We start from the raw sequence: 7,200 nt of genomic DNA, 5'->3' as shown, positions 1-7,200 counted from the left end.
CCCAGCTAATTTTTGTATTTTTTTAGTAGAGATGAGGTTTCACTATGTTGGCCAGGCTGGTCTCGAACTCCTGACCTCAGGAGATCTGCCCTCCTCAGCCTCCCAAAGTGCTGGAATTACAGGCGTGAGCCACCATGCCCGGGCTGGAACTTGGCAATATTTTTCTAAGCAGAGCCAGACAGGAAATGCTTTAGGCCTTTCGGGACAGATGATCTCTGTCACAACAATTCAGTTCTGCCCTTGTATGACCAAAGCAGTGAAGGCATCACAAGTGAACGTGGCTGTGTTCCAAGAAAACTTATTTGTGAATAGTAAAATTTGGATTTTGTACAATTTTAAAAGTCACAAAATATTATTTTTCTTTTCACTTTTAATCAACCATTTAAAAATGTAAGCATTATTCTTAGGCACAGGCCACACAAAAACAGGCAGCAGACTGGATTTGGCTCGCAGGCCATAATTTGCCAACCCCTGCTGTAAGCCTGGCCCTGTCCCTTCCAACTTACCCCAAAATTCTCCCTCTGATAAAGACTGGTTTACAGAGCCAGGATGGAGATGCTGCCTCCTAAAGTTCAGTGATTCCTGGGAGAGGAGAAACAATTTTCTTTTGTCTTTTCTACCTGGTGCTCAGCCCTTCCCAATCTAGCTGCCTCTTACCCTGCCCACTCCACCCCTTTATCCTTCTACACCCAAACCAGTTTCCAGATGTCACCTAACCTTTTTCTAGTTACATCAGATCACTTGCCTTTCCCTAGAAAAGTCAGACAGTTGGAAACCTCCATGACTTTGTTCACGCCCTCCAACTAGCACAGCCTGTCCCATGTCTCTACCTAGATTTTTGCCCATTCCTCAGCTCAGTGTCATTTTTTCTTTCCCCAGGAAAGTGAGGTGAGGGCAGTGGATGGCACACAAGCAACATATGCACAGAATCGAGTGAATGAATGTGCAGACCTGGGCCTCCTGGCTGGGAGGAAAGGGGAAGAAACGGGCTTTGGAGAGCCATGGGGTAGTATAGGGTACCCCATCCACCAAGCAATAATGACAAATGTGGAGGCTGAGGAGAGGGGACTGAAGACAAACAGCTTGCTTCTCAATGTTGCCAAAGCCTACCCTGTCCAGAGGAATGGCAGTCATTGGTCTCAGCAAGCACAGTGGTTCTCTGATGCTACTGGGGCAGCAGTCAATAGCTCAGGCTTTCCTTGGCATCCACGACCGTGTCACCACTGCTATGTCATGGGAAATCCTAACAGACCTAGCCTTTAACATTTCTTATAAAAGTCCTAATTTCTTTTCCTGTTTCTTTTTATTAATAGAAAGCTAAAATAAACCTTGAGCCCATAAAGAGTTTGCTCATAATTAAAGAAGCTCAAGAAGGTAAAAGAAATGGAAAGACTGAATTTTAGGAAGGAGAGTGGAAGGGCAAATTGCAAATAAATGACAGTGTTGTCATCTTTCTAAATTTTCTCAAGATGAAAAGCAACACGACTTAATCACAAAAAGAAATGAGTCATGGCTTTGCTATGACTTACGTCAACATAAGCCATCTTTATCTGACCACTTTGATAATTAAAAAGCAAAGTTCTATAATACTAAAGTTTTAAGTGGACAAGATGGTTTTCAATTCTAACCATATACAAATGTCAACTTTTTACTTTTACCCAAAGTTTGCTAACGTTTCCAAAACACGAAGACCGAACAGGGCCTAGACTTGTGAACCATGCTCCAATCCTGTTCTCTTGATTCTAGTTTTACCCATATTCTCTTTACAAAACACCTGCTGAGCTATACCAGCTCCTAATTCCTTGCATTTTTCTCTTATGAATTCTTGGAGATTATGACAAGATAATGAGACAACTGCCGAAAGTTTTGTATTCATTTTCTGCTTCGATAATATTGTAGCCTGTACTGATAAAAATGTTCAGCCAAGAATTTCTGATATAAATCTAACAGTTTGGCCATTAGTGATCATTAGTGTCACATCTAAGAAAAATTCTGGTTGGTGTTATTTATTAACAGCAATCAAAATGCGCCATTATGATCCTAATTACATTATTTACTTAGATGGTCTTATTTATCTGCAAGAAAATAATGCCAGGCAGCTGCTAGAACTTCTATGCTAAGCATATAAGAAACAGGGAGCCTGTAGTCCCAGCTACTCGGGAGGCTGAGGCAGAAGAATGGCATGAACCCAGGAGACGGAGCTTGCAGTGAGCTGAGATCCGGCCACTGCACTCCAGCCTGGGTGACAGAGCGAGACTCCGTTTCAAAAAAAAAAAAAGAAAAGAAACAGGGAGCCTCAGTACAGTGGAATGATGTCCTCAAAGAGAAAGAGTTAGCCCTCACACTTATAGAATGTTTTGTTGATAACAGTCATAAAACCTTAGTAATCGTAGCATTGCACTTTCATAGACACGCATCAGGTTAAATGAGATAAAACAAAAACTAAAAGAACTTCCGTCCCTGAAAAGATGCTGGAATACCACAAGTTGCTGGCCCCACCTCTGCCCCCAGGTCAAGTATGGAATAAGTAGTTGTGCAGGCTTACCCTACTAGTTTCATTTCTATTTTATTTGTTTTTGTCTTTTAAAAAAATTTAGTACTTTCCTTATTCTCCTTAGAGCTTAGCAACAAAATTCAAAGTGTGTTTACTCTAACTTATCCATTATTTGGGTATTTTGTAGTGGGAGGGCATTTCAACATATCTAGTCTTGTTAAGCTCACAGAAATAGGAAATCTCACAAAATCATAAAATCCTTTCTTTGGAGGCAGAGTCTCACTCTGTCGCCCAGGCTGGAGTACAGTAGCGCCATCTCGGCTCACTGCAACCTCCGTCTCCCAGGTTCAAGCAATTCTTGTGCCTCAGTCTCCCAAGTAGCTAGGATTACAGGTGCCCACAACCACACCTGGCTAATTTTTGTATTTTTAGTAGAGACGGGGTTTTGCCATATTGGCCAGGCTGGTCTCAAACTCCTGACCTCAGGTGATCCACCCACCTCGGCCTTGCAAAGTGCTGGGATTACAAGACATGAGCCACCGTGCCTGGCAAAATCCATTTTTAGAACTGGATTATAGGCTGGGTGCAGTAGCTGATATCCGTAATCCCAACACTCTGGGAGGTGGAGGTGGGAGGATAGTTTGAGCCCAGAAGTTAGAGAACAGTCCGGTCAACATAGCAAGACCCTGACTCTAAAATAAATAAACAAATCCCTATTTAGGTTTACTTGATGATTTTTACAATAAAACCTATGATAAATGCTTGTGGGAGTTTTGTTTGTTTATGTTTTACATTAATTTTTATTTATTTTTTTACTAAAGTAATGTGTGTACTTTGTTTTAAACATCAAGTGGTGAATTTTCTAGATAAAAATAGGAAGATAAAAGAAAGAGACAGACATGCCAGGAAAATCCTGAAATCCCAAGATCAACAACTGTGCTGAGGTGCCCACCTGCCCAGAAGCCACCAGGAAGCCTGTGTTCCCATCCAGGAGCCAGCAGGACACACCAAGGGTGGCAGGAAGCTCAGGACCTCGTCTTCATCTTTGGGGCTGTACGTTTCATTGTCCACCAGAAAGACCTCTTCCAGTCCCTCCACTGAAGAAACTTTTGCTCAGATAAATATTGCCATCTAGTTTCAGCAACTTTAATTCTCACACAAACACAAACTCTGAAGAGGGTGACCTCCACCTTTTGTAATCAATGACATTTACCTTTCTAAATTACCACTGTCTCTTCAAGTAGGAAAGCGGGGTTCTCTGTGTGATAATGTGGGTTGCGGATTGACATATCCCAGGAACTTGGGCTGTGGGAAGGAAGGAACCAGCTTAGCTGAGTGCTTGCTGCGGCCGGGCAGATGGAGGGAAGTGAGAGGGGCTATGTGTTCCCACCACCTTCCAGGATCCTTTACTTCAATCTGCTAAGGTGACCTATTTTTTGAAATACGTAATAATTTCATAAAGTTGTCAATGGGGAAAAAGTAAGAAAACCTTCTATACAAATATTCAGGAACTTTTCAAAATGAAAAAATCCAGTAATGACCCACCCGCAGAAACTACCTCAGCCATCCCTGCCCCCATTCTCACATCTCACTCTTTATGCAACTGTGGAGGCCTTCACAGGGCCAAATGCCCCCATTAAGCTTTCAGGAAGGGCAAGAGCCAAGTAGCTTCACATACCACAACTGCAGACACTGGAAGTTTGGGAGTACTCGAGTCTGAGTTCAGAAGCTGAGGAGCAGTCTCTGACCTGAATCTCCTATTGGAGAATGGTAGGTGTCATTCCCCAAGATCCTGATTCTTTATCGATGAAGTCTGGGGATTTGGGGACTGCTTCCCACCTCTTGACTTAGTATTAATGTAAAAGGACAGTAGTCCACCCTGCCCTTTCTCTACCCTTGTGCATACTCTAGAACAGTGGGAATATAGAAGTTACAGCACTGTGGGTGTATTGATGTAGAGCTGCAAGGGAAGCGGCTCTGGGCCTTGTTCATCCCCTTCCCCCAAATGAAGGTATTCATCAGTGACCTACCTTCCTTTCTATATCAACCCCAGTAATCCTGCAAAATTCTCAGTGGGTGCTACAGGTGAGTGAATGTATGTGTAGGAACCTCAACTACCTCCTGATGGGCACTAGACCTACGTGAGGTGGGGAGGGTGAAGAGTCCCCTTTCTCATCTTCTGCTTCCCCAACAGGAGGATTCTGGAGTGTGGGGTTAGAGGTAGAGTAAAGGTCTTACCAGAACTAAGAGGAAAAGGAGGACATTCCATTTTCAAGCTTGAACAAGACATCTTTATAGATCTCCAAGTGGCACTCTGATCACTCTCCAGCTTCAAGGTGAGAACTGGATTCAAAGCCAAGCATATAAAAATTGTCTTGTCTTATTCTGCTCAGGGAACCACAAAAAGGCCAGAGACTGGGTAGCTTAAACAACAGGAACGTATTTTCTCACAGCTCTGAAGACTGGAAGTTTGAGATCAGAGTGCCAGCATGGTCGCTTCCTGTTGAGGGCTCTCTTTCTAGCTTACAGATGGCCACCTTCTTGCTATGTTCTCACATGATGTTTGTAGCATTAATTTTTCTGGGAGCAAATTTTGAACTGGGCTATGAGGTTTCCCTACCAGGTGGGAATCTTCTCAGGGGAATGCTCCTCACAGAGTCATTCTATGGTACCTTCTTGATGATTTCATGCAAGACAAAGGGATCACCTGCCCTTCCATGGTGGAAGTGCTCATGGTGCAGCCACACAGACCTGGAGAAAAATGGGACAGAGTGAGAGAAAGCTTGATAGGTGCTTGAGTGGGAAAAAAAGGAAAAGGGATGAAAAGGAGAAAGAATAAGGCAGATGGAAAGAAACAGGAATGTTCCCATCATACTTAATCATGGCTCCCAAACACACACAACCCAATCCAAGCCCCAGGACTTTTTGCCTGATCAGGTTAACATGGAACACTTGGGTGCCATTCCAACAGAAGTGTGAATGGGTTTACCTTTGAACCCAAAGTGTTATCTGCATAGGTGTTGTCAGACAAGGCAATGCCCTGCTAAGGGAAGCCATGCGGGATGACAATATCCTCTCAATCCCAACAGCTTTCCCATCAGGGTTGGGTCACCACTTTATGATCTTCGTGCACTTGGAGGAGCCATGATAGATTTCCTCCAGAGACACCTGCACCATGTGAACCACAAGTCAGTCCTGACCCTTCAGCCAAGAAAACAGAGGTCCTGGTACTTGCTGTGAATCTCCACTTAGCTCATTGATGAAGCATGGCCAAAGGCACCAATATTTCCTCATTCTTATCCACATCCATGTCATCTGGAATAAAGCTGTTGAAGGGCTAGGTGAGCTGACCACTCACAAAGAAGATTATGAAGGGGCTGATGCCACTAATGAACAAGGCAAAGGTGGAACCCACATGAATGTGTAATGAAAGAAGCCACTGAAGCCATCTGATGTGCAAATGCTGCTCTCTACACCTAGAGGGGTGGAGAAGTTAAGGGGACTGTGGCTCATCCTGGCTCCATTCTAGGCTCTTGATCACAGTCCCAGAAAAGCAAACTTTGGCTCCCATACAGTGAGGTAAGCTTAGAGGGCAAGCCTAAAGCCCTGGAAAATTCATTTCCGCTTTTAATAATCTATTTAATAATACTGCACATCCAACATTGTATTTGATTACACCAACCTGAAGTTCGGAGAGACTCAGTCACCCATTAGGTAAAAAAGGCTTAGAGAAAGGGGATGAGATGCCCTGCTAGTGATCTTTTTCATGTATCTGAGGCTCAACGACTTATCACAAAAGGGGAGTTTGTAGCTTGAATGAGCTCAGGGACTGGCCTTGGGTCACATAGAAAGCATTCCTGGAACTCATGTCTTTGCATATCTCCATAAACACATAAGGAGTGAAGCAGTCAAACTGGACTTTCATACTCATGGGCCCTGGTATGATACTTGTCCCAAATGAAGAGGGATAAGTGTCCAAAACAGACCACCCAGTCTTGCTCTGCTTCCAACACTGTTTCTCCTCTCCTTGCCCAAACTTGCCCATATGGGAAAACAGGAGAGCCCAAACAAACAGAAAAGCTCATGGACTAAATAATGGTGGGGGAGACAAGAACATATTGACTAGAAACATTTTCAAATGCCTGATGTTCATAATCAGAGCTCACAGTGTGGCAGGAAGTGAGAGACCATCACGCACCCTGTACAAAGTTTGCTTCAGGAGGTGCTGGTGTCTTTCACCTCAACAGGAATAGGAATTTCTGGAGTTATAGAACGCCGCACCCTACACTCCACACCTAATGTCAGGACAATGAAAATGCATAAGTGGCTAGATGCCTGTTATACATCCCTATCCAGGCTCTCATATGGGAGGAGAATTTAGCTAAGTGATCCTGAAACAAAGGAGATAGGGGCTGAAATTGGTGTGGGTTGAAAGAGGAGAAGTTGTCCAAGGTTATCGGGGGCTCCAGGGACTTGAAAAAAGGAATGTGGAGGAGACAGGCTTAAAAAGCATCAGTGTCCTGCATGGAAGTGCCTAAGGACACAGGAGGACTCTGATGGGTATGCTGGAGTAGTTGCTGGAGGACAAAACAATAATCATCATAGTTTTGAGGACTTCGTAAAAGATGCTGGTGCCCACATTCAGTACAGAGACCGTACAGTTATCTTTCAGGGGACCAAATGGCTTTCACTATGAGCTCCCAGTA

Source organism: Colobus angolensis, unplaced genomic scaffold, assembly GCF_000951035.1.
Source record: "Colobus angolensis palliatus isolate OR3802 unplaced genomic scaffold, Cang.pa_1.0 Scaffold257, whole genome shotgun sequence".
In the NCBI taxonomy this organism is placed as follows: Eukaryota; Metazoa; Chordata; class Mammalia; order Primates; family Cercopithecidae; genus Colobus; species Colobus angolensis.
This window is presented reverse-complemented; position numbering follows the sequence as displayed.